Source organism: Ixodes scapularis, unplaced genomic scaffold (assembly GCF_016920785.2).
Source record: "Ixodes scapularis isolate PalLabHiFi unplaced genomic scaffold, ASM1692078v2 PGA_scaffold9__187_contigs__length_104089568, whole genome shotgun sequence".
In the NCBI taxonomy this organism is placed as follows: domain Eukaryota; kingdom Metazoa; phylum Arthropoda; class Arachnida; order Ixodida; family Ixodidae; genus Ixodes; species Ixodes scapularis.
The window spans coordinates 76,414,126-76,441,084 of NW_024609884.1; the positions used below are offsets into that span (position 1 = coordinate 76,414,126).

Consider the following 26,959-nt stretch of genomic DNA (forward strand, 5'->3'; position numbering starts at 1 on the left):
ATAAATTAAATACTTCATTTGTATTACTGAATTGTTTAAATAAATTAAACGTTTAATAGTAGTAACGGTGCAACTGAGACCGATCGAACTAGGAAGCTTCGGCTTGTGCCAGTGATAGTTCCTGTCTGGCTCTATGGCTAGGTCTAGGTCGCTAGGTGCTGGCTCCTCTTGGTTTCTGGGGGCCTTGATGACAGTTGTGCAGTGTCGGCAGTGTCGGCATAACGTGAAACGGTTTTCTCGAGTAATTGCTTGATATATGGTCATGCTTGATTCAATGAGGTTTGATGTTTCTCCTATGGAGGTTGCGGAGCAACCGAAGTTTTGCGGTTCAACTTTCTAGAGCTCGTTGCCTCAAGTGCTCCCACGACAGTTTAGCAGCCTGATAAGCCCAAAACAACAATTGTAAGTTTTCTTTTCTCCAGTCACACTTATCTGTTGATTCATAAAAGCAGATGCAGCGGAAATAACTGGTATGCGTGATCGTGCATTCTTACCTCATAGGCTGGAGTATTAATTCTAGGGTGCTGCGTTGTCACAAGCAACAAATACCCAGTTTGGGCAGAGGAAAAAAAAAAAAAAAAAAACATTTTGCAGCATAGAAGCATTGCGGTTACGCGGTTCTTGTTTGTTTTTAACTTTAGTGAAATATCATTTATAGTTGCGGGCTATGTTTATACGACTGTTCAATCATTGCCTAGGTTTATGTCTCTTGAAGTGGAATGTCGTCCAATCTCGTACTGGGGGCTGCAGCGAGTGACAACTCCCAGGACGCCAGCGAGGTTTCGCAGGCATCTGGTGAGTCATTCTTGTTGATTGTTGGTTCGTTAATTTAACTCGGTACGCCTAGCGTGTATTCAACTCGGCACGACCATACGGCGGAGAAAAAGAGAAGTAAAAAATACGAAGGCTGCCCCAGCGGGGGGAGGGGGGGGGGGTTGAAGGGAAGGGAAGGGAGGTGGGAGGAGGAAGAAGAAGAAGAGTCCAGAGTTCCGCAGGAGTCGCACGCCCAAGTTCGTCTGCATCTTTTACAGGAGTTGCTGTGATGTCAGAATGCGGAGCTCTGATTGAGTGTTTCTCTCTGCGTGTGTTGTAACCAGTGATGTGATTGCTGCGCCAATTGCGTCAAGGGCGCAGGCTTGGCGCAGTGATCTGCGCCAAGCCTGCGCCAAAGGACCAATTTCGGTCGCATTTCAAAACCGAAACTAAACTGAGTGCTGTAGTTGAGCATGCGTGTGCTAGGTGGCGCAAGTGGCCGCCCGACAGAAAGTACTCTGCATCAATCGTCCATCCGGTCTTACATGGTTTTTCCCGCCGTCTCTCGTTTCGTGTTCTCATCGTCTCGTGGGTCAAGTCGTCTCGCTGGCTTTTTAAAATTTTTTCAACTGTAGACGCGGGCTTAGTTTCACCTTCTCTGATATTGGGCGCGTTAAGTCGGCGCTCCTGTACTCCTACACCGACGCTCTGAGTTTCATACTCCGAGCGCAGCAACTAAACGACGCATATCGTACAGGAGCGCGTTACACCGAAGCTGCGTTCCAAACCTACTCGAATGGATCAGAGTTACCCTGGCGGATTATGTCATGTGACAACAAAAATAGAGAAATGCTGGACGTGGGTAGGTCTTTGATAACCACCTTTACCCTAGAGTTAGATCGAGTAAGTTTTGGAACACGGCCAGAAACTATCGACGGGCCACGGCCTACACGAGCTCCTTCCCGTGCTCCTTCCAACCGTGGATACGGGTGACAGAAGACGAAAATATTTCGAAGATAAATTAATTAGGCCCGTGTGGAGCGACAGTCTAAAGCAAAAGAGAGGGCGACGTTATGAAGTTTCTACAAACGTTTTAATATTCCTGAAAGGTTTGAGGACTCGCTTCGTGCACAAATTTGGAAGGTTACCTTGGCCGTATTTATTGACCATGCATGCTGTTCCGATTTAAATTAAAGACAACATTCTTGAACCCGCTCGTCGACGCAGGAAAACCCTCAAATTTGTCAGAGATTCCCTGGTTCCGTCGGTTCCGTCTCGCAGCAAGACGGAAGCTACGCCAATACCGGCACACTGTCGTTCGATTGCACGTTTTTAGGCGGTATGCATGAAGAAACCTTTCCCACAACGCTAAGTGGTATTTTGACTTTCCAATCTAAGTATCTTTATTCGCTGCGGCTGGACTAAGCATTCTAAGCAGGGCAGCGGTCTGACTGTCTTTTCATCACAATATTTCTGTTGCCGAGCTATCGGCACGCTCGTTCGATAGGTCATTTCGTTTTCAGCCAAGACGCTCGAACAAAACTTTTCCTCAATGCTCTCTGATGTTTCGGCTTTCAAATTGAAGTATTTTTATTCGCTGGGCTAAGGATTAAAAAAGGGACAGAGCGGTCCGAATGTCTCATCTCTACAAATTTTCTGTCGCTGTGCTGCTATCGGCTCACTACCGTTTGATAGATGAATTTATTTTTCAGGCGAGATTCGCGAACAAACCTTTTTTGGAATGCTCATTGACGTCTTGGCTTTCAAATCGTTTTTACCTGCTGAATTATGCACAAATCAACTGAAAAGGGGCAGCGGTCCGGCTACGCCTTTCGTCTCGACGGTCTCAGCAGCAGCGCAGCCATCTTGTTTGTTTACGTGATGTCACGGAGCGCGAAGACGTCACTCGCGCTCCGAAAAATTCTTGGTGCACGAAGAGCGCGCTCGAGTGTCAGTCTCCGGTGGCACTCCTGTCCGTTTAGTGAAAGGAGAACCAAACTCTCGCGCTTCGAAGCACGGACTTAACGCGCCCATTGTGGAAGCGAGCTCCACGGGCAGGCATTCGCATGCTCGCACACCTCGAGCATCGATCAAAGCTGTGTACGGGCACTCTTCTCTTTCGAAATCCCACAGAAAGTTGACTCCAATAAGTGAAGTTTCGTCGCTCGTCACCAACATAATTTAACACAGCCGCGTAGTCCTTTTGAAAGAACCACTGAACCTGCGAAGCTATTGTGTGGTCTGCTGGCAAGGTAAAACCGGTTGTGATACTTTATTACGGGCTTTTATCATCGCTTTATGGTACTGAGACGATAGAAAAAGTCTTCATGATTAAATATCGAGAAGACACAATGCTTACAAAAAATTACTTACTTTTTTATCAGACAATTTCTAACCTCACTTCAAGCCCCCATGCATTTGTCCATAACAACGGCCCTAGCAACGGTTTGATTGGAGCACAGTGCCCTTAATTATCGTCCGACATCATTATTATGTGGATTTGCAGAGGTTTTTTGAGAAAGTAGTTCATAAGCATGTTTATTTTTACCTGAACACTGTGATATCTGATGAACAACATGGTTTTTTAAGAGGTAGGTCTGTAGGGTCCGATTTGTGTTCGTTCTTAAGTTACATCGCACCAATAGTTACTAGTAGAGGTCAAGTTGACCTCATCTACCTAACATGTCTAAAGCATTCGATTGCATTAAGCACAATTTATTGTTGCACAAGCTGGCCTCACATAGCTTCAGCCCGCATTTGTGTATACGGTTTCATAACTACTTGCGGGATCGTCGCAATTCTGTTTATGTCAATGGAATCTTGTCCGAACAATTTATTTCAACGTCTGACTTGTCGCAGGGCTCAATTCTTAGCCCGCATTTGTTCCTGTTGTTTGTAAATGACATTTCTTATTGTGTTAGCAGTGCTAACATCCTTCTGTTTGCTGACGATGTTAAGTTATTTCTAAGTGTGGAAGTCACTCTCTGACTGCTCTCTTCTCCAAGCTGATTTACATCGAGTTGGTGTATAGAAAACTGCTTGTTACTTAACCCCTTGAAATCCAAATAAATGGTGTTATCCAAGAAGCGTGATATTATTTGTTTTGCATATTACCTGGATGGCATATTAGTTCCTCCAGTCTCCTTTATCAGGGAGAAACCTTGGAGTGTATATTGATAGCTCACTTTGAACAATCATGTCTTCGCTACAGTAAATGCAGCATTGGGGAGGTTAGGAATGATTTCAAGAATTTGTCGTCAATTTTCAGCTCCCTGTTGCTTGCTACTTTTATTTAAGTCTCTAGTTCGATCGCGACTTGAATTTGTCTGAGTCATTTGGAATTCATTGATTCTGTTGCAAGAGCTAGCTATTGAAAGTGTTAAAAACAAATGGTAAGAATTTATATGACGGCTACATTGGAAGGAGATATTTTTATCACTATGAAACATTGCTTCGTAAATTTTCGCTGCATAAATTGTCCGTGAGAAGGCAGTACAGAGTGTTTCTATTCCTTCACAAAGTTGTTCATGGCAGGGTGTCGGCGACTTCATTACCAACTATTGAGTTTCATGTTCCCTCTCGCCCGAGCCGAAACATTTCAACTTTTTAGCCATCTTGCTTGTCTGCTGTGATCCTATTGTCAAGGATACAAATTGCTTAGGATTCACTAAAATTTAGCCTCGACATCTTTTCATCCACTCATGGGTTTATGTTAAACCTATGTGACTGGATGTCTGCGAACTAATCAATAATCAATTTTTTCATTATGATAACGTTGCATGACTTGTATTGATTTAACTTTGTTTTTTCCTGTATTTTTAGGTTTTACTCCATATATGTTTAGTGCACCACACTGTAAACCGAGAGGTTGTTTGTCGGCATGAAAAATAAAACAATTTATTAATAATATTATATTGTTACGGCATCCTTTCCAGGATCAATGTGAGGTTTGAATTTAAAAGTCTAGTGCTCTTTTCTAATCTAATATCTTCACAATCAATTAAATTATTGCACACAATCATCACATTGAAAGGAGGAATACAACTCTGTGGCAATGCTGTAAAGATGACATTAGATTTATTAAAAACATTTATATAAATGTTTTTTTATATGTCCATTTTTGCTTCTTACAAACTCACACACTCTGAGGACCTACCAGCATGCGGTTCTAAAATGGTGTTTAACAAAGTCCTCAAAAACAGCTCCTAAAACTTTGCTTTGCCATGGGCCTGAAGGAGAGAAAAGGGTGAGGCTTGTAAGGCCTCACTCTTGTCACTCAAATACTGTTCAACATCCTATGCAAATATGTCCAACATCCTTGTTTTTCTCTTCTTTTCCTTTATCAGGCATATGTCATCTTTATCTTCCACTTTTGAATAGATAGATGAATTCATAGCTGTTTTAGTGGATACACTTGATATCAGGGGCAGCTTGTGCCACCTAGCCTACAACCTTTACCTAAAATCTCATTTGGGTCCTGGCTGTGGGAATGGTGCGGTTAGATGCAGTCTCTGAACCTCGCAGGGCCCGAGTACCTGGGCCTGAGGCCCAGCCTTCAAGAGACTGGAGCTCTTTCTCAGCCACTAGCGCAAAGCCCTGGTTGCTGCGGGCTAGCTGTGCCAAGGCGCGAGGGCCAACGTCGTCGTCTGGAAGAACTCCAAGAGCTTGTGTTGGAGCGAGAGCTGCGTCGCATCGAGCTTGAAGAGAAGAAGCTCGTCGTGGAGACGCAAAAATTGCACATGGAAACGGAGAACCTGGAACTCGAGAAGCAGAAGCTCCAGCTGCAGATCGGAGAGCTTCAGTCAAACCTGCGCCACTCGCGTAACCCGTCCGTGCGTTGAAGGACCTGTGTTAGTTTGTACCATGGGTAGTGGGCTTGGTTGGGCAAGGTTTTGACAGTTCCGTAACTGCTCTCTAGTATTTTGTGGGCTAAGAGAGGTGTTATAAGGGGCGAGAAACCTGTTTCCTTTCCCTTCTGCATGTTCTCTCCATTGTTGACTGTGATGAGGTGGAGAGGGTCAGGGGAGAAGTGGGTACCCCCACCCTTGACCTGCATCTTGAAGTTTTAAAAAAATTGTATAATGTATGCATTGCCCCGAGCACCTCTCATAGCAATGCACTTTTATCTTGTCTGTTTGTTTCTGCTCATCAATGCGTTCAGGGAGAATTGGTGTGATCGGAATGCAACTGTTTTGTTTTATTGTCATTAAGAAAGGAGGTATCCACCTCCTGGTAATGATTGAGACTCCTGTTTTTATCTAGTGTTTGGAGTGAAAAAAATTCTCATTGGGGAGTACATGTATACTGAGCAATGGTGTATCCAGGAATTCTTTTCGGGGGGGGGGGGGGGGGGGGGGGTTGATTGTTGCGATGCCCATGACTTTGGGTTTGAAAGGTGGGAGGGGAGGGGGGGAGGGAGTTTAAAATGCATGTGTATATTATAGGGGCGACTGGATTTTAAGAGGAGGGGAACTGAAGCCGCATAAGCCCCCCCCCCCCCCCCCCCCCCCCCTGGCTACACCACTTATACCGAGGACGTGAGCAAGGTTCCAGTTGCAAAAAATTTGATGTCTCTCTTTAGTGATAAGGTCACTGCTGTTTTCGACCAAAGTACATGTTCAAATAAGTGTTGTGTAGCTTGTTTTATTGAAAGGTGGAACATTTTAATTGAGCCATGCAGATGCCTCATGAGAGTTTGGGAGCCAATTCTACAAGAATTCTGTCATGACAAGAGGTCTGTGTTTTGAGCCTCCATTTTTGTTGATGCATGTATATGAGATATCTTAATGACCTTCCTTTTTTAGGTCTATTTTTGTATGCTTTTTAAGCATTATTCATGAGCTTGATCGGCCCATGCATATTCCTGTTTTAAACAGCTGCCATTGTCAGTACCTTTAAATTTCTAGAAAGAAAAGATTGAAAGGGCATTTACTAATCTCTGTAATTTGAAATTGGAGTGCAGCTCTTGAGGTATTTAGATTTTGCGATATACCGTGTAAAGAATTTTAGGAAAAAATATCCATATGTACAAATATAGACCCTGTACTCCTGCGTACATAATATATATATAAAATAATTGTTTATTATAATATTATTTATATAAGGACAAAGGGGGGGTCCTCTGTACCCTCCCCTCCTCCTCCTTCATACCCTTCCCTCCTCCCACAGTTTCCCGCTAAATTTAGCTGGAAAATTGACGCCACGTGACCTCCACACCAATTCAGTTTTCCCGCTGAATTTAGCGGGGAAAATAACATCACCTCTGAATTGGTGTTGAGGGCATGTGACATCAGTTTAACTGCTAAATGTAGCAGGGAAACTAAATGCGCAGTGTTGCATTATGGGACGTCACAGACCTACACACCAATTCGGTTTCTTTGCTCTATTTAGCAGGGAGTTGAATTGGTGTATAGGTCTGTGACATCCCGAAATGCAACGTGCGCGGTTACGGCGACGCCGACGCCGACTCCGCGAAACACGGGAACGAGCGTCTAAGAGCTGCGCTCTAAAAGAAGCAAAGCAGGCCAGATGCAGTGCTTTTCATAAATTCATAATAGGTCATGTTTCTTGTTTTAGGCCATTTACAATGTTTGGCAATATTTTTGTTTGATATCAGAAATGCTTATTCCTTCATTCACCTGTGCTTTGTGACTTGTCTCTGGAGCATCTTTCATTGACCCTCACGTGTTGCTCCTCTTGCCTTTGTTTTATTGGCATGGATTGCTGAATATATTTTGTAGGAAATGCACACAATATATAGTGTTCTGTAACACACTATCAATGGGTCTTTTAACTCGTCAATGATCCACCTGTTTAATGGAATGTAGGCACATTACCTGCAACAAAGGTTTTCGATACGGCAGGTCAAAGGACAGTTCAGGCCTTGCTGTGGGTGAGCACAAGTACAGGTCTATTTATGTTGCCGTCCAATCCCAGAAATGAGTGGTTTACAGTTTCATGATTGCAACATCACCTCAAAGAAGGCGTTATTTACTTTTTTGTACAAACAGCAAGGATCCAGCCATTGTTAACATGTCCATTGATCCACTCTAGGGATGTGTTTCATAAGGTAAGCTGTTGATCCACTGTAAGATATCTGTTCAACGAAATTAGCTATGTCGTTTTTTCAAGCTCTCATGTGTTCCTGAATATTGCAACCTCTAGTCTTGTATCTTCTCATAAAGACACCACAATATGTATTCATACCATGCTCCACTGGGATTTTCCAGCAGTGCACATTTAATTTTTATGAAGTATACATGACCTATACAAGTGAAGTTAAAGGGGCACTGACACCCCAAAGGTCGTATTTATTTTTATTGTCTAAAACGATGCAAGTTGCAGTCATAGACACGCAAAAAAAACCGCATCGCGAAAAAAAAATTTACCGCGCGCGCGCGCGCCTTTTTATTTTTGGCGTTTGATTTTCCCGCCTCTCGCCTCCTCGCTTCTTTTGATCGGTGACGTCAAGAATCATGAAATTTAGAAGCTTTGTAGGCGACATCTCTATAACATTTAATTACGGCAATCCTAAAATATGTTTTTTAACGCAATTGCGAACGCACTACGGCCCTTCTTTTTGAAATACAAAAATCGGGAGTTCGTTGTGGTGCCGTCTCCTGGATTTGTATCCTCCAACGGAAAACAGGCGACACCGCTCAAAACCGGTCCCCCGCAACGCCGCCGCTCACTCCTTTCCTCCTCGCTTTGGGTCGCCATGGCAACAGCAGGGAGTGGTGAAAGAAAGTCGACTCTCAGGTCCCCGCAAGTTTTGACGTCAAGGCACCGGCGCCGATCGCGCGGGAACTTCGAATTCGGCATTTGGAAATTGTTTTTTTGCTTCACAAATACTGAATTCCCAAATTTCAAATTTTGAGGGTAATGTCCCGGCATCGTTTTCGATCGTTTCGGATAATAAAAAAAATGATTTTGATGTGTCAGTGCCCCTTTAAAGGAACAGGGATAAACACACTTGTTCATAACGCGGGAGTGTGCAACTTTCTGCGCTGGGCGCTCGGCTGGTGGCATTAGCGGCAACTAATTTAGTGACGTGGGGCAACATGAAATAGCCAGCTCGAGGCGCGTCCTGCCTGCTCTATCGGGGGCGCCTAACACAGGAGTCTGTTGTCATACACTTCGCAAACATCATAAAGCCCTATCAATAGAAAAAAAAAAAAAAAATTCGGGAGGACACCTAAGCACTTCTTACGAGTTGTGAATGCGAAAGCATCAGTGTCATTCTTCCGCTCCCTTATTTCGTCTGCGGCGTACTGGCATGGACGGCCACGTTTCACTACTGCCGAGGTTACGGCCGAGCGCACGCTCTCGTGAAGTGGCCGCGCCGCACTGAGCTCGGTTGTGCAGCCTTTTCGGAGTCTGCCCGGGCGGGCTCTGCTGGCGCTGCAGCCAGCCGCTCCCTTCTAGCGGCGGCCGGGCCGCTGCGCCGCCACGGAGAGGGCTTCTCTGTGGAGGGGCGTTCCTTGGAACTACGCCGCACGGGCATCCAATGGGAGCCTCGTTCCTTGAGACTATGACGTGTGCCAGCCAATGGGAGCCTTTCCATCAAATCACTGCTACAGATGACAGGCCTTGCTCCATTGGGACGGGGGAGTTTAGGTGCCACCTGGTGCAGCTTCAAAAGCTGATGACGCCGGTTCGCTGCATGGGACACTTGATGCTTTTGCATTAATAAAGCCTGGGAGTTTATTAAGCATGTCACCACCAAGAAAAAATTAGATTGAAATGCTTGCATTTAAAATTATTCACCACAAGTCCACACCTTATCAACCAGCTGACCCTACAATATACACATACACTTAGAACACCCCCGGAAAAAATTCTTGGCTGCGCCACTGCCTCCTTGAGCTGGTTGTTCCATGTTGCCCCATGTGACTAGATTAGTTGCAGCGAATGCCACCAGTCAAGCGCCTCTGCAGAAAGTCTCACTGCTCTCGCATTATGGACATGTGTGATTAGCACTGTACACTACTATTCCATGTAGGGATGTTATGCGCTACTAATCTAGTGTTCTGTCCATCACAGTTTTGTAACATTCATTTGTCGGGTATAAATTTTCAGTGGAGGTGTTTGTCAGGAATTCATTACTTTTGTGTAAACTTTTAGGAAATGCAGTTTTGGAGGACTCTGGAGAGGTCCAACAAAGTATCGATAACTGCAAGCTAATTTAAATGTGTGCTCAGTTCATTGATTTATGACCATGCTTTGTTCTAAACTAGGATATGCACCTGCACATTTATATGCCCCATGAGAGAGGAAAAAGAACTGTGGTGGACAAATACCTAATTTATTGTGGACACTTAATGCATTCCAGCTTTGAAGGTCACAAGTAATGGTAGTTGGTTTTAGAATCAATTACTTTTTAATCTACATGTCTTTGTTGCTGTTGCAAGTACACTGTGCATAACATTTGCCTTGATAGCTTTTGCTAAGCTAGTCTAGTGGTTAGTGCACTTCTATGAAAATATTGTTAGCAGTGCATTTGGCTCTTGAAGAGGTCACAATTTCACAATAAAATTGTAGATGTTTTCAGAAACATGTCTACATTTGTTGCGTTTCAGAAATATTTAGTTTTGTTGTGGTTCTTAATGCCATGGTTTTAGCCGTGAAAGACCCTCTGCCGACTCTAGTCGCATTGTCCTCGTTTGTTGAGTGTTTGAGGAGGTATTGGTGAAAATAATTCTTCACTTCTGCTGGGGCAAAAAGTGAAATTGTGTTCTATATTAGCTTAGCATGACGTACATAGAAGACTATGGGCCCGAGATCAAAGCTCTGAAGGGCATGCATGAGCTCGTGTTCTGAAAGAAGCTTTATTACTTGGGAGCACGTGGTCCATGCCGCCCATGTGTGGGAAGCCAACGCATATAATGTGTGAATTGCCTGATTGTCACCCATAGTCTTTACGAGGGCGGGTAGTGTTGTGTGGCTTGTATGTGACTTTAGTTGGCTTGATTGTTGGCATACAAGCCAGTCCATTTAATTTTTTGATGAGACTTGGAAACGGAAGATTACTGTGCTCGTGCAGGCTTTTCTGTCACATGCCGTTGTTGATCAATTTAATTCATTATCAAAAATGCAGTATTTGATGACTGGCAAATGCCATAATGTTGACTCTTCAATTCTGCTATGAATAAAATGTTTCTGTATTATTAATTTGATATATGTATGGTTATTACTGTAAAACACCGAGAAAGTGCTCATCCATAGTTTTAGAGATAATCTTTAGAACTGGGGATGGGCTCGCAAATGCACAAGGGGGCACATATTAGGGTGGGCTTCACCGCTTGGCTCCGGCGTGCTCGGAGAAGCTGCTGCCGCGGAGCGGCCAGGGTGCCCTCAGACACGGCCATAGCTTGAAAGTCTAGGGTGGGTGCTTGATATTTCATAAGTAGCGAAAGGACGCACAAACCATGATCACAGCAAATTTATCTTCAGAGTTTGCTAAGTCGACAGAATGCTTATGATGGTGCTATCGCAACTGAACAAATTGTCAACTGCCGGTTGTGGCTGACTTTGTTAGAGCAGAAGAAACATACAGCCACATACATAAAAAAACTATCATGTCAACAGCGCACGAGCGCCCGCACACGCACGCGCGCTTATTTCCACACTTTGCCTATGTTAGACACTTTATTGGTCGTTTTTATTGTAGTCTGCAGCGATCAACTTGCAAAGGATGCAGTTATGCATGTGTGAATGGTAGATTTTAAGTTTTTGATTCAAATATTGAATAGTTTTCCCAAGCCTTTCACTACTGCATCATCCTTAATTTAATTTGAAATATACCCGTCGTGTTCACAAATAGGCTGAATATGATCCACAATATCCGTAAATAACAATCGCACGTTTGTATTTGGAGCCTGATGGCTGTATTTTTCCTTATACACGAACTCAACTCTGACGTCACAGCGCAATGGTGGCGCGTCAGTCGCACTTCCGGTCTGGGACTGTGGGCAGAAGTCCCCATGCCAGACGTGTATTTCTGCGTTGTTTTGAAAGGAACCAGACAAAAACCTGCCGTCTCGTCAAAACGCCGCGGCTGAGGCCGTACCAAAAGTGTCGAGAGAGGTTTGAAGGTTAGTTTTCACGTGCTCGGTTCGTCCGAGAATCTGGATATGTGCCGTGAAAAGGGAAAAACAGACGCCGTCGGACAACGATTGCTTGGGCGGGAAGCACTTTGTGTTGAATTCACGAATACTTGTGGTCATCAGATTTATTAGTTTTGTTCCAATATGAACGCCAGAAAACCGTCAAGTTGTGCGGACTACGTTCAGTGCGTCATCAAGTTCAAACGGCCGCCTGATCGTTCGAACTGTCGTCTGCTCTTTAAAACGTTTCTTGGTGTAATACGCCAAAACAACAGGGACAAAAAACGAAGGGAGAACTATACAGGACGCGGCGTAACTTTCAACTGAATTGTTTATTTGGATGACAGAATTTAATAAATAGAAGCAGGCACACTTGGCAGAACACCAAAGATATGGTCTAAAAACACACACCCCTCAAATGTCAGCGGCATTGGTTCTTCAAATAGTAGAATTCTTTATCAGTCAAGGACAAAGAGGGAGCGCTTATACAAGTATTGTCGTGGTGGGACCTAATCAGGAAGGCTTCGTGAATTTCTCTTGCCGTTTTTGTTTTGTAATGGCCCATGACACAGGTGTCACCAAAGATGGGGCTGCACTTTTCAGAGTTGGGCCCGCAATCGCAACGGTCACAGTGGACCGCTAAGTGGCCAGGCGGGGACTGCCTGATCGCCAGCGCATGCTCTCTGACCCTATCATTAATGCACCTCCCCGTCTGGCCAACGTACGGGAACGCGACAGAACAGCACACGATAAAACAGCACGCGACAAAACAGCACGGTCAAAACAGCACGCGTCAAAACAGCACAGCGACAAAACAGCACGGCGACAAAACAGCACGCGTCAAAATAGCACGCGACAAAACAGCACAGCGACAGAAGAGCACGTACCAAAACAGCACGGCGTCAAAACAGCACAACGACGTTTACATTTGGATATTATAACAAACACTGCGAAATTGACCTCCGAATTTCGAAAAATTCAGAATGAAACAAAAATAAACTCCGATGAACTCCGAATTTTCGGCAAAAAATAAACTCAGAAAAACACCCTCCGAATTTGACGAAAACTAAACTCCGAAAACACGGAACCCTACTCATTACTAACCTTATGACCACTTCCTTTCGCAGTTTTCAGCTTGTCTGCAAGATCGGTTCAACTTTCAACAAAAGCTCCGGGGGCGCAGGGGTCTTCAGGACGAAATCTGGGTTTTTCACCTGATAGGGTTTTGTGCTGAATTCTTAGTTAAAAGAAGAGAGTTTAATCGTGAAATCAAACAACGGAAATCAAGAGCGTACGTAAATGCCGCGCATTGTTTAACACCCCTAGCTTCCGTCTACTACAGGAGGGCATAAATACGAGTGTGTTATTGTCATTCCTGCCGTCGGCGCGAATTTATCACCTCTCGCAGTCGTGAAAATGGGCGAAAACCCACCGAGTACAATGCTTGCTAATTTCTCCATTTTGATATTTGCCTCTCCAACCGAAGTGGTACTGAAGCTCATGGTTCTCGTGTGTACACATGCGAGCACACGACGATAATGTCAGATCACGATAAGGCCCCAGTGCGTCTCACAGAACAGGTCGCGTCGGCTGCCAAAGACGGCAACAAATAAGACCAGTGCCTGGTACTCAATATACATTTTACACAAACGCTTTTAATTATTGCATTTTCGTTAGTATACTGGTTTTCGTCAGTAAACCTAATATAACTGAGAAGTTTATGAGTCCACAAATATTCACCGCGATAAACCGAAAACTTTTGTTTGGAATAAAAACCAAAAAAAAAAGTGCGCGGAATTTAAAAAAAAAAAAAAAAATACAAACCGAAAACGCCGAACTTTAGCTATATTGTGAATGTCATGTTTTGACGCTGTACTGTTTTGATGCTGTGCTGTTTTGACGTCGCGCTGTTTTGACGCAGTGCTGTTTTGGCACGTGCTCTTCTGTCGCTGTGCCGTTTCGACGCTGTGCTGTTTTGTCGCGTGCTATTTTGACGTCTGCTGTTTTGTCGCCGTGCTGTTTTGACGCTGTGCTGTTTTGTCGTGTGCTGTTCTGTCATGGTGCCCAACGTACACCTTACCACATGACGGGGATTTTCTACGTGACACTAGTGCCATACTCGTGGAACTTAGTGACATGTCGTTTTTTGCACGACTCTTGTGGCACATCCGATTCCTCTCCTAATCTGCTTATCCTTTTACGCAGTGAAGATAGTTTATTCGGTGCTGAAAAAACGACTGGTATGCCAAAGCGATGGGCCACCTTCTTCGGATTGTGGGACATCTTGTGAATGTAAGGCAAGACAACAGGCCTACCTACCATCTTGGGAGCCCTTTCGCACACTGCGCTGTTGTCTTTTTTCATCTTTTTTGCTAAGGTCTCTGAAACATTTCGAAGAACATGATGGGGGTATACCTGCCTCTTCAAGTCTGCTGAGTTGAGAATGAAAACTCTTTTTCATCCGGTGGGGGAACGATTTCTTTAACGCGGCCCTTAGGCAAGATGAAGCAATGCCCCTCTCACTAACTTGGAGTGCGCCGAGCTGAATGGCAATATTCCTTTCTTGGAACGGGGCTCATACCCCCAGCAGGTATGCCCCGCACCGAAATATAACCCAAGATCCAAAAACTGCAGCCGACCACAGACCGATGTCTCGTGGGTGAATTTTAAGCCGAAAGCGCAGCTTGCGAACAGTTTTAAGAAACCGGCGATCGCTTGATCATCCGCAATTGCAGGGCGGGAAACACACACCAAATAATCGTCTACGTAACGAAACATTTTACCATGTTCCTTCTGTTGAATTTTTTCAGATATACGCTTGTCGCAATTTGCAAGAAAAATGTCACACAGTACCGGTGCTACAGCGGAACCGATTCAGATACCAAGTTTCTGCACAAACAGCTCTCCCTCGAAGGAAACGACTGTGGAGTTGAGGCAGTGGTTCAGCAGCTCCCAAAAAAAAAAAAAAAAAAAAAAACCTTCGACTGTGAGACCACACGCATTGCGAAATGGGACCTCTCCATTTTCCTCAATACTGTGGGATTTCCCTTGCTGCTACCCGTCTCGGAGAATGACACAGCACACCGGTTCAACAACACGTAAACATTTAATGACCGCTATCGCCTGCGCCGCGATCCCAACCGCCCCTGCGCATCCGCTGCGACGGCCTTTTATCAGCGGCGGAGCGCCGCTCTCGTGGCCAGTTGCCCTTGGCCCCCTCGTGGTCAAGATGACCACTTATGATTGTCGGAGGGGCAGCCTGGGCCAACCGCTTGGAATCGCCAGGTTGCCCACACATCTCCCCCCTTCCAAAAACGAAAACAGAGGACGTCTTTGATGGTCTTCGGGGGGGCCTTCCTTCTGGGTCAGCAAGGGTCTTCTCAGATGAGCGAGCACGGGTCCGACGTCAGTACTTCCGGACAGTACCGATGCAGCCGTGGGGGTGGTCTGATGATGGGAGCTGCGTCGCCGCTGTCTGGCACGAGGAACTAGAAATTAAAAACAACATGAGGCCATGGCGCGGTAGGAAAAAGTAGCCGCGCACACGAAAGATGGCTGCCCCACTGTGCACGCGGGAGCGCGGACCCTTTCTCTTCTCCCCCCAAAACACCGAAGAGGGCATGAACATAATGCACTTAGAACTCGTGCTACTCCCGGTCGTCTTCACCGCCGTCTCAAGTTGTACCGCGGTAGAGACGGTGTGGAATCTCCCGAGAGGTGGTCCGGATAGTCGTCATCTGGAACCTGCGACACATCTACCTCCTCGGGTTCATAGAAAGCTTTAAGGTCGGCGACATGAATAGACCCGCACACTTCACCAGATTCACAATGCACCAGCTCATAAGACAGGTTGGAGAGCTTGCTACTAACACGGTAGGGGCCATCCCACCTCTTTGCTAAAGAGGCCGTGAAGCCTCTAGCAGCATCACTCAGCGGATGAGTTCGCCTCAGTACCAGATCTCCTACATTGAACTGCAGATTTCGCCTCCCCTTGTTGTACTGGTTTGTCTGCTGCAGTCTCGAGACGTCGAGTCTCTCTCGAGCTTCACGCAGGTTCTCCGTGAAACGCTTCCGGAGATCTTCTGCGAACTGCGTGGTTGTGCGCTGCATGCTTGCAGGATCTGTGCAAAGGAGGCCGTTTCCCAGGGGAAACACGAGCTCTTTCCCAAAGTTAAGTTGGGCCGGAGTAAAACCCGTGGACCGGTTGATTGTTGTGCGGGTAGCGAATGCCATTTCTGCTAATTTCGCGTCCCAGTCTTTGTGTCGCTCTGTATGCGATACAAGCATCTGCTTCAGGTTACGGTTCACTCTTTCCGTGATATTCGCCTGTGGATGGTATGGCGAAGTCCGTTTGTGCCGTATGCCTAGCGCCTTACACGCATCCACGAACACCTTGCTAACAAAATAAGAAGCGTTGTCTGTAATAAGCGTTGCGGCAAAGCCAAAGCGCGCGAACGTCTCGAGAAGACAGTCCCAGATTTTCTTAGAGTCTAGTTTGCGCAAAGGAAACATTTCGACCCATTTTGTGAAATGGTCGGTCACTACTAGCAAATACTGATTGCCGCGTGGACTACGGGGAAAGGGACCGACAACGTCGCAGGCAACACACTCCCAGGGGTACTTGCTTTCGACCGACTGCATTAAACCTGGTGGTTGGCCACCTCGGGGTTTTGCCTTCTGACAAACCGGGCAGCTACGTGCGTACCTCATCACATCCTGCCACGTTGCAATTTGGGACAACTTTTCGTAAGTTTTGCTCCCACTGCTGTGGCCTGCCAAGGCGGGATCATGCATATATCTTATAAATGACTTACGCAGTTTACGTGGTATTACAGACCGGAATGGCGGGCCGCTGGACCCATCGTCCGCCTGGGGGATGTATCGCAGCAGGATGCCGTCGCTGCTGAGCAGGTATGAATCCAAGTCTCTGGGATTCCCAGCGTCGGCTGAGTTTTCTTCTGCCAGCTGGTGCATCACCTTCTGACAAAGTCCATCGGACAGCTGGGCCGCTCGGAGCTCCTCTCTGCTCACCAGGGTTCCCCACCGCGACTCTGGTGTGATGGGCGCCGCATTGGCCAGTGCCACCAAGTCGGGATCCACCTGCATTTCCTGCCCGAGAAGTGGAGCACGGGACAACGCATCTGCAACGTGGTTAGGCACTCCACGCTTGTACTCGATTGTGTATTTGTAGCGCTGGAGCGAAAGGGCCCATCGAGCGAGTCGTCCTGCAGGGTTTTGAAGCCCTTTGAGCCACGAGAGAGCCATGTGGTCAGTTTGAATGCTAAACGAAGCGCCGTCAAGGTACATGTCAAACTTCTTAAGCGCAAAAATAATTGCCAGGCACTCTTTTTCGGTTGTTGAGTAGTTTCGCTCCGCTCCGGTTAACGTATGACTGGCGAAAGCTACGGGACGAAGAACGCTGTCATGTTCCTGCAGAAGGACTGCTCCTAATCGGTAATCGCTTGCGTCGGTCTGCAAGACGAACGGACGATTCAAGTCGGGCAGGTTTAAACACGCGTTTTCAGTCACAGCCCTTGAAAGACACGCGAATGCGGTTTGCTGCTCTTGCCCCCAGCACCATTTCGTTTTTTTGCGGAGCAATCGGTTCAGAGGTTCAGTTATCTCAGCGCATTGCGGAATAAAATCTCTATAAAACGCAATCATCCCGAGATATCTCTGTAGGCTTTTGACGTCATAAGGGGGTGGGTACTCCGTTATTGCGCGCAGCTTATCTTCATTCGGCCGCAGCGTTCCGTTATCCACAACAAATCCGAGAAGGTTGATTACAGGCGATGCCAACTGGACTTTATCTGGATGAATCGTAAGGCCGGCTTGACGCATTCGTTCGAGTATGATTTGAAGGTGCACGAGATGCTCCTCGAATGTTCGTGAAAAGACCACTACGTCATCCATGTGCGCCATCGCAAACTCGTACTTCGCGTCACCGAGGACAACGTCCATTAGGCGTTGAAAGCTGGCGGGAGAGTTGGACAAACCAAAGGGAAGGCGAGTGAATTCGAACAACCCCCTGTGGCAAATGAATGCGGTCTTCTTTACATCAGCCGGATGAACTTCGATTTGAAGAAATCCGCGGCTGCAATCGAGGGTTGTGAAAACAGTCGCGTTTCCAAGGGCATACATTACTGAGGAAATACTAGGAAACGGGTAACTGTCTCTGACTGACACTTCATTTAGGCGCCTGTAATCAACACAAAGCCTTGCTGTGCCGTCCTTCTTTGGAGCAAGGACCACCGGGGAAGCCCACGGGCTTTTTGACTGACGTGCTGCGCCTGTGTCGATCATTTCCAATAGCGCCGCATCAAGAAGTTCGCGCTTGTGAGCACTTATGGGTCTCGGATTGCACCTCCGGGGAGGTGCATCCTTGGTTTCGATGCGGTGCTGTAGGAGATCGGTTTTCCCAGGTCTTTCCGTGAACATCGGCGAGAAGGGTTCCAGCAGTTGCTGGAGCTGCTTCTGTTTGTCTTCACCGGAACACTTTTGCACGGCTTTGAGCACGCTGTCTGGAAGTAAAGGCATCTGCCCGGCAAAGTTTAACGGGAACGCTTGGCCGCGAATACAATCCTGCCGTCTGGTAAATGGCGTTAATTTCGTTCCGCCACCCAACCAATATCCAGCTTGAGCGAAGTCGAGCAAAACCCGCTCCGCTGCAATAAAATCTCTACCCAGGATCATGGGCATCAGCAGTTCCGGGAGGTGTATACGAACCGTTGTCTTCGTTTTCTACCATGAAAGGAAATTCGTAACCTGACTGCGCCAGCAGCAGGCAGTACGGACCCCGATGCTACTTGCAATTTCACGTTTGCTGACCGAAGATGTATCTTTCTCTTGTTGCATTCCGCAAATACAGCATCCCCAATAAGCGATATGTTTGCTCCAGTATCTAAAAGAGCGGCTACTGGTATACCTAGTACATTCACAGTCATACGAGGTTCAAGAGACTTGGGTGTAGATTAGATTCTACTCACAGCTGGGATGAGCACTGTCGGTTCCTCGTTTAGCGAGGTTGTTCCTATACCCCCGTCGGCTGGTGCGAGTCCATTAGTGGCCGGCCATCCAGAGCGACCATCCTTGGTGTTGAGAACTTCAAAGTGGCTCTGACGCTGGGGATCGGGCCGGCCTTTGGCTGAAAGGGAATCGCATTAGGGTCCAACTCAAATGCAGTTGCTTCGGGTAGCGTAGGGCCGGGAACAGTGGAAGCTGTTCGCCCGGGGATCAGTGTAAAGGCAGACGGGCCGGGAGTCTCATGACCGAGAATGTTGTTACCTGGCCGCCCGGGTGTCACTGCAACAGCAGGCACGCCGGGAGTCTCAAGACCGCGAACGGTGTGAGCTGGGCGCCCGGGTGTCGGTGTGAAAGCCGACACGACGTGAGTCTCACGACGAAGAGTGTTATGAGCTAGCCGCCCGGGTGTCTGTGTGAAAGCAGACACGCCGGGAGTCTCAAGACCGCGAACGGTGTGAGCTGGGCGCCCGGGTGTCGGTGTGAAAGCCGACACGCCGGGAGTCTCACGACGAAGAGTGTTATGAGCTAGCCGCCCGGGTGTCTGTGCGAAAGCAGACACGCCGGGAGTCTCACGACGAAGAGTGTTATGAGCTAGCCGCCCGGGTGTCTGTGCGAAAGCAGACACGCCGGGAGTCTCAAGACCGCGAACGGTGTGAGCTGGGCGCCCGGGTGTCGGTGTGAAAGCCGACACGCCGGGAGTCTCACGACGAAGAGTGTTATGAGCTAGCCGCCCGGGTGTCTGTGCGAAAGCAGACACGCCGGGAGTCTCAAGACCGCGAACGGTGTGAGCTGGGCGCCCGGGTGTCGGTGTGAAAGCCGACACGCCGGGAGTCTCACGACGAAGAGTGCATGTTATGAGCTAGCCGCCCGGGTGTCTGTGCGAAAGCCGACACGCCGGGAGTCTCAAGACCGCGAACGGTGTGAGCTGGGCGCCCGGGTGTCGGTGTGAAAGCCGACACGCCGGGAGTCTCACGACGAAGAGTGTTATGAGCTAGCCGCCCGGGTGTCTGTGCGAAAGCAGACACGCCGGGAGTCTCAAGACCGCGAACGGTGTGAGCTGGGCGCCCGGGTGTCGGTGTGAAAGCCGACACGCCGGGAGTCTCACGACGAAGAGTGTTATGAGCTAGCCGCCCGGGTGTCTGTGCGAAAGCAGACACGCCGGGAGTCTCAAAACCGCGAACGGTGTGAGCTGGGCGCCCGGGTGTCAGTGTGAAAGCCGACACGCCGGGAGTCTCACGACGAAAAGTGTTATGAGCTAGCCGCCCGGGTGTCTGTGCGAAAGCAGACACGCCGGGAGTCTCAAGACCGCGAACGGTGTGAGCTGGGCGCCCGGGTGTCGGTGTGAAAGCCGACACGCCGGGAGTCTCACGACGAAGAGTGTTATGAGCTAGCCGCCCGGGTGTCTGTGCGAAAGCAGACACGCCGGGAGTCTCAAGACCGCGAACGGTGTGAGCTGGGCGCCCGGGTGTCGGTGTGAAAGCCGACACGCCGGGAGTCTCATGACGGATAGTGTTGCGAGCTGGCCGCCCGGGTGTCACTGCAACAGCAGGCACGCCGGGAGTCTCAAGACCGCGAACGGTGTGAGCTGGGCGCCCGGGTGTCGGTGTGAAAGCCGACACGCCGGGAGTCTCACGACGAAGAGTGTTATGAGCTAGCCGCCCGGGTGTCTGTGCGAAAGCAGACACGCCGGGAGTCTCAAGACCGCGAACGGTGTGAGCTGGGCGCCCGGGTGTCGGTGTGAAAGCCGACACGCCGGAAGTCTCATGACGGATAGTATTGCGAGCTGGCCGCCCGGGTGTCACTGCAACAGCAGGCACGCCGGGAGTCTCAAGACCGCGAACGGTGTGAGCTGGGCGCCCGGGTGTCGGTGTGAAAGCCGACACGCCGGGAGTCTCACGACGAAGAGTTATGAGCTAGCCGCCCGGGTGTCTGTGCGAAAGCAGACACGCCGGGAGTCTCAAGACCGCGAACGGTGTGAGCTGGGCGCCCGGGTGTCGGTGTGAAAGCCGACACGCCGGGAGTCTCACGAGGAAGAGTGAAAGTGTTATGAGCTGGCCGCCCGGTTGTCAATGCGAGAGCAGACGCGCCGGGAGTCTCAAGACCGCGAACGGTGTGAGCTGGGCGCCCGGGTGTCGACGCGGAAGGTGACACGCCGGGAGTCTCATGACGGAAAGGGTTGTGAGCTGGCCGCCCGGTTGTCGATGCGAGAGCAGACACGCCGGGAGTGTCAAGACCGCGAACGGTGTGAGCTGGGCGCCCGGGTGTCCATGCAAAATCTGACACGCCGGGAGTCTCACAACGAGGAGTGAAAGTGTTATGAGCTGGCCGGTGGGTTGTCGATGCGAGTGCAGACACGCCGGGAGTCTCAAGACCGCGAACGGTGTGAGCTGGGCGCCCGGGTGTCAAAGCGAACGCCGACACGCCGGGAGTCTCATGACGGAAAGGGTTGCGAGCTGGCCGCCCGGTTGTCGATGCGATAGCAGACACGCCGGGAGTCTCAACACCGCGAACAATGTGAGCTGGGCGCCCGGGTGTCCATGCAAAATCGGACACACCGGGAGTCTCACAACGGAGAGTGTTATCAGGAAGAAAAAGTGGTGGAGGGCCACCGAGGGTCGATAGAAAAGAGTCTGTCCCCGGAGCCCGTGCGAGCCTCCGGGGGGCCCGAAGGCGGCTGCGGCGGCTCGATCTCGTGGCTTGTGTTTTCGACGCGGCCGGCGGAGAGTAGAAATTTCTTACCACCGCCGGCCGTAGCCGTTTCCCTGTGTCTGAGGCGGCCGCTGCCGTTCGCTGCAGTCCCGGTGTATGTGTCCTGGCTGGTCGCATCGAAAACAACGGGGCGTGACCGCCCGTCGGCTTCGTGCGGTGTCCCGCTCTCTTTTGCCTCTCCCAAGCTCCGCGTTACCGGTCCAGAGGACAAGAACTCATCTTGACCAATGGAGGGGCTGTAGCGTTGTGAATGCGTGCCTTCGTAACCGCTGCACCTCCGTGATTCGTATGCACGAGGATCTAGGGTTCGCGATTCGTATGCACAAGGATCTGGGGTTCGGGGGACAGGCGCCTGATTGGAATCGTCTTGTTCTCTCTCGACTCTATGTGCACGTGCGTTTCCAGACCACGCGAATGATGGTTCCAGAGTCATGTTCTGCGGTGGAGGGGGTCGGTACCTTAGTTCCGCGAGGATGTCGGCCTGGATGGTGATCGCCTCCCGTGCCATCTCGTCTAAATTCGTAAAGGTACGTCCCCTGAGATGGGGATGGAAACGCGGGTGGCTTTGGCGGATGGCGCGTTGTACTTTCTCCGCGTCCGGTGCCGCGGCGTCGGCGATATCGTACAGGCCCTGGAGAGCCCTTACAAACTCAATAAGTGACTCTTCCGGGTGCTGTGTGCGCGCGCGCAGCTCGTCCTTAATCCGCACGCTGTAATCCGGAGGCAGGAACTCCGTCCTAAATCGTGCCTCAAAATCTGACATACTTGTGAATTTAGTTTGTCTTTGCCTCCACAGTGCTGCACTGTCTGTCAGTGCAACCGGCAAAAGGCGGGTGAGGATGGTTTCGTCGTCGATTCCCGACGCAGCTTGGTAGTCCCGCAGTTTCGAGACGAACATCGCGACTGACTTTCTATCTGCGTACCCCGAAAAAACCGGAACGCTAAGCGAGAGTCTTAGGAAGTCCCTGGGGGGCGTACTTCCAGCAGGAGTGGGTCTTGAGCGCATCATCTGCTCTCGTTGTATGTTAAGAAGCATGGTCATGGCCACTCTTAGTTCTGCTAGACCACATTCTAATGATGCGCCTACCGGGACTGAGACTGCAGGCTTAGCGTCTGGTTTTATGTCGCTGGCGGCGTTATCCGCGAGTGCACCGAGCGTCAAAAGGTCGTCCTCACTCACCTTCCTGTCGGCGTCCTCTGTAGACGGCATCGTGTTGTAGTGGAGACTTCCGCAGGTCGATGAACTTAGGCTTGCGAAGAAACGCCCCCACAACTTTGGGCAAACTCGGGAACGCAAAATTGACTATGTAAAACGTAAGAACGAACCCAGTTTGCTGCCATCCTCCCAGACGAGCAGCATATCACGTCTGGGCGCCAGTTTGGGATTTCCCTTGCTGCTGCCCGTCTCGGAGAATGACACAGCACACCGGTTCAACAACACGTAAACATTTAATGACCGCTATCGCCTGCGCCGCGATCCCAACCGCCCCCGCGCATCCGCTGCGACGGCCTTTTATCAGCGGCGGAGGGCCGCTCGCGTGGCCAGTTGCCCTTGGCCCCCTCGTGGTCAAGATGACCACTTATGATTCTCGGAGGGGCAGCCTGGGCCAACCGCTTGGAATCGCCAGGTTGCCCACAATACAAAGTCTGACAGCCTCAAAAAGGTGTTCATGGGGGACCGAATATAAAAGGTCTTCCACGTCAATTGAGAAACCTGTTGTCCCCTTAAGGACTCCTCCCTGCAGGAACTCTAAAATTTCTTCAGAATTCCTGACCAGGAAAGTATCCCCCAGCTCTAACGCAGACAGGTGTTTATGTAGAAACCCCCCCCCCCACACACACACACACACACACACACACACTTCCACCTGCCACGAACCCCTCTCCGTAACTATAGCCCTGAACGGACACCCACTCTTGTGGGTTTTAGCTTTGAAAGAAACTTCCAGGTTAACATTCTTTGACGATAGCACTTTCTTTCCTAAGCTGGATAGATCCAACTTCTGACATAAGGCTCTGGTTTCCGATTTTACCCTGTTCAGTGAAACATCCTTAGCAGGTTTGAAGTGTTTTGCTATGTCCTCACGTGACTTGTCCTTGAACAGCTTTTCTTCCGCTACCACAATTACCGCCCTCCTTGTCAGCTACTAGTAGACGGAGGTTATTTTTCTTGAAGTGTGAAACAACATGCCTCAAATTGAAGCCTGCTTGACCATATCCTGACGTGCGCATAATAACATCTACACCTTCAGATATGCACCTGTCCCTGTCCTGGTGTGCCGCCTTATCCGCCAGAGTTCGCACCAATCCAAGCTTGTCCACAGGCTTCATCCTGGGCGCCAGGCTGTACTTGGGGCCTTTTTCCAAGATACGGGTGACATCCGGCGGTGCAGAAGCATCTCCCAGAAAGGTGACACAGTCCGGCGAATCACATCTTCTCTTCTTTTTCGGCAGCGACGCATGGAGCCTATCCCAAAGGAATTCCGTGACCTTGGAAGCAAGTCGAAGGTGCTCTCCATACTTTCTGCAGGCCTCTCTTTCGGTGGACGCGGACCCGTGGCAGAGCAACCACAAAGCGTCCCGAAGTCTGCTTACATGCTTCCACCTCTCTCAACGGAGTATCCTGCAGATCCTTTTCCCGTGACCGGCTGAAGGTGGAACACCCCCAAGGAGACGCAGCACTTCAGGCGGGTTGAAGCCGCGGCGAATTGCGAACGAGTAAAGTCTTGCCTGGCATGTCGAGGCGGCAATTAGGTTGATATGGACGAGAAGATCCGAAGGAAAAATATTGTGAAAACATGTAGAAAGGCCCGTTGTAGAAGAAATAAATTGGATAAGGATGGCTAGTTGGGCTAGTTGGTTTTGCATCATGGTGTAATACGCCAAAACAACAGGGACAAAAAACGAAGGGAGAACTAGACAGGACGCGGCGTAACTTACAACTGAATTGTTTATTTGGATGACAGAATTAAAAAAAATAAAAGCAGGCACACTTGGCAGCCTTGGCAGCGAGTGTGCCGGCGAGCGAGTAGCCTTGACTGGCATGACTGCACTCGCTGCGATCCAAAGCAACTAGCTCGCGCTTTTAGCACTGTCGTCGACACCATTTTTTTTAGTGTTAGTCGTAAAATAGAAATGTCGTAAATATCGCCAAATGTCCCAACAAAACAAAATGTTCAAAAAAAAAAAAAAAAAAGCCTCCACTGCGGATCGAACCCACGACCGCTTGCGTATAAGGCAGACATTTTAACCGCTAAGCCACGCTACATTTTTTTTTTTCAATAAAAAGAAGTTTATTTACATATTGCAGTTACACGTAACATGAGTGGACACTTTTATATGTTTTGTAATTCTATTATGAGGACAGAGAGACAAAAAATTCAGTCCCGGTTTACAGATCATAAGATAACACTAACAGTCAGTCCCGGTTAACAGACGAGCAGCTTCGGAAACCACGTTTTGGCAATTCGTTTTATATGAGACTTTCGGACGGCGGAGTACCGTCGGTGGAGTACCGTCGGACGGCACTTAAACGCTCTGCAAAAGTGCCGTCGGACGGTACTGTAGTCACTACGAATCTTCTTTTGCGACAGGAGTGACCAACGGTACCGGGCGAACGAAATTGGAAAACACTGTTTCTGGATACGCGACGAGCACAGGCGGCACGTCGACACACACCAGCGAGTACACCGCCGAGCCGCCAAGCACCAGACCACGCGCACACACTCGCCGACCGACCGACGTTTCAAAATGCAGTAGGTGGCATCCAAATAAAATGGGTTTGCATCAAAAAACACCAAATAGAATCTGGACGTCCGTGACGTCACTGGCGTGCCCCCTGGACATCAAATCCGTCTATTCACAGCCTTTCTGATTCTTGTTTTTTCGTGTCTGTGGATGCTGCTGTGGAAAAAGGTTTTGCATTCACCAGAGTGAATGACGTGCTGTCTTAGCTGTGCACACACGCACAGTTGTGTTGCAAAGCGCCGCGCACTGGTTTTAGCTACACTGAGCTTGCCCCGATACGAACTCTTCTTTCCAAGTGTGACTCGACAATTTCTGACGAGCAAATGCTGGTGAGCAACTAATGCTTAGCTCCTCCCGCATCGAATACGGGACAGAGAAGTTTGTCACATCACGACCTCTGCTCGAAAGAAAAGCAGAAATTTTCATAAATTCGTAAATTGTCGGTCATGGCCCTGCAAATTCAGGCGATTGATTAATTTGTATTGGATTTTTTTTTAACAGTTACTGCTGCAGGAGGCTGTACGCGCAGCGCGTGGAAGTACACTCGCGCACTCTCCTTGAACTTGACTAAATTAGCAAAAAGTCTATTGTCATACAGATGATTTTAATATAGCAAAAAGCTGGAAAGCAAAAATTAAAAGAAAACAAAAAGCAAATAAAAACAGAATAGTATAAACTATGCGAATACGTTATTAGAACATAGCTAAGTTTTGAGCGGAAGTCAAACGGCGACATGAGGTCATTATGGCGGATGCCATTTCAAGCGCTCGAGTCATGCATATGGAACGGGCCCGGGCCCGAAGCCGATTACCTGCGGGCCGCATCCCAGCGAGGCGCGGGCCGCATGCGACCCGCGGGCCACGTGTTTGAAACCCCTGCCTTGAGCATCGGGTCAGCAGTATCGAGGAGAAACCATTCCAGCCTCGTTTTAAACATCAGATGATTGCAAAGGGGCTTATTGCCAGCATCCGCTTATTCAGTTAATAAATGTTGCTGTATTTCTCATTTATAAAACAAGCTAATCTAAGCCTGCTCTTTTTACAAGCTACTGCTCAAGTTTCCAGCTTCTTAAACACATGAGCAGTGGCGTAGCCAGGAATGTTGTTCGGGGGGGGGGGGGGGGGGGGGGGAATCTGAGATGACTGGGATGCCCATGACTTTGGGGTGCGGAGAGGGGAAGGGGGGTGAGAATGCATGTGTAGGGTCGACTGGATTTCGGGGGGGGGGGGGGGGAGATGGGGGAGGCTACGCCTCTGCACATGAGGAGGGTGTTTTAGAGCGCAGCTCTTTAGGCGCCCGTTTCCGGCTTGAGTGGCGTCGCCGTCGCCGTCGGCGTAACCGCGCGGTGCATTATGGGACATGTCCCATAATGCACCGAGCGAGCCCCCCCCCCCCCGCGGTCACGTGACCTGACGTGACCCCCCCCCCCCGAGGTCACGCGACCCCCCCCCCCCAGGTCACGTAACCCCCCCCCCCCCCCAGGAGATTCAAGAATGAGGGGAGGAAGAGAATAAGGAGGTGAGGAGGGGTATACCCTCCCCTCAGTACCCTTCCCTCCTCCTCCTCAAGAGCTGCGCTCTAATTTGGCGTTACAGGGAGTTGTAAACGGCTTTCACTTTTTT

The 26,959-nt window shown here is 49.1% G+C and overlaps 1 long non-coding RNA gene across 1 annotated transcript; it reads left to right on the top strand.

Annotated features, from left to right (window-relative positions):
- Positions 1-149: 149 nt before the first annotated feature.
- Positions 150-24,044, top strand: LOC8038236. The gene is made up of 3 exons (XR_005714728.3): positions 150-402; positions 699-795; positions 23,843-24,044. It is a non-coding gene; the product is annotated as an uncharacterized LOC8038236 (long non-coding RNA).
- Positions 24,045-26,959: the final 2,915 nt, after the last annotated feature.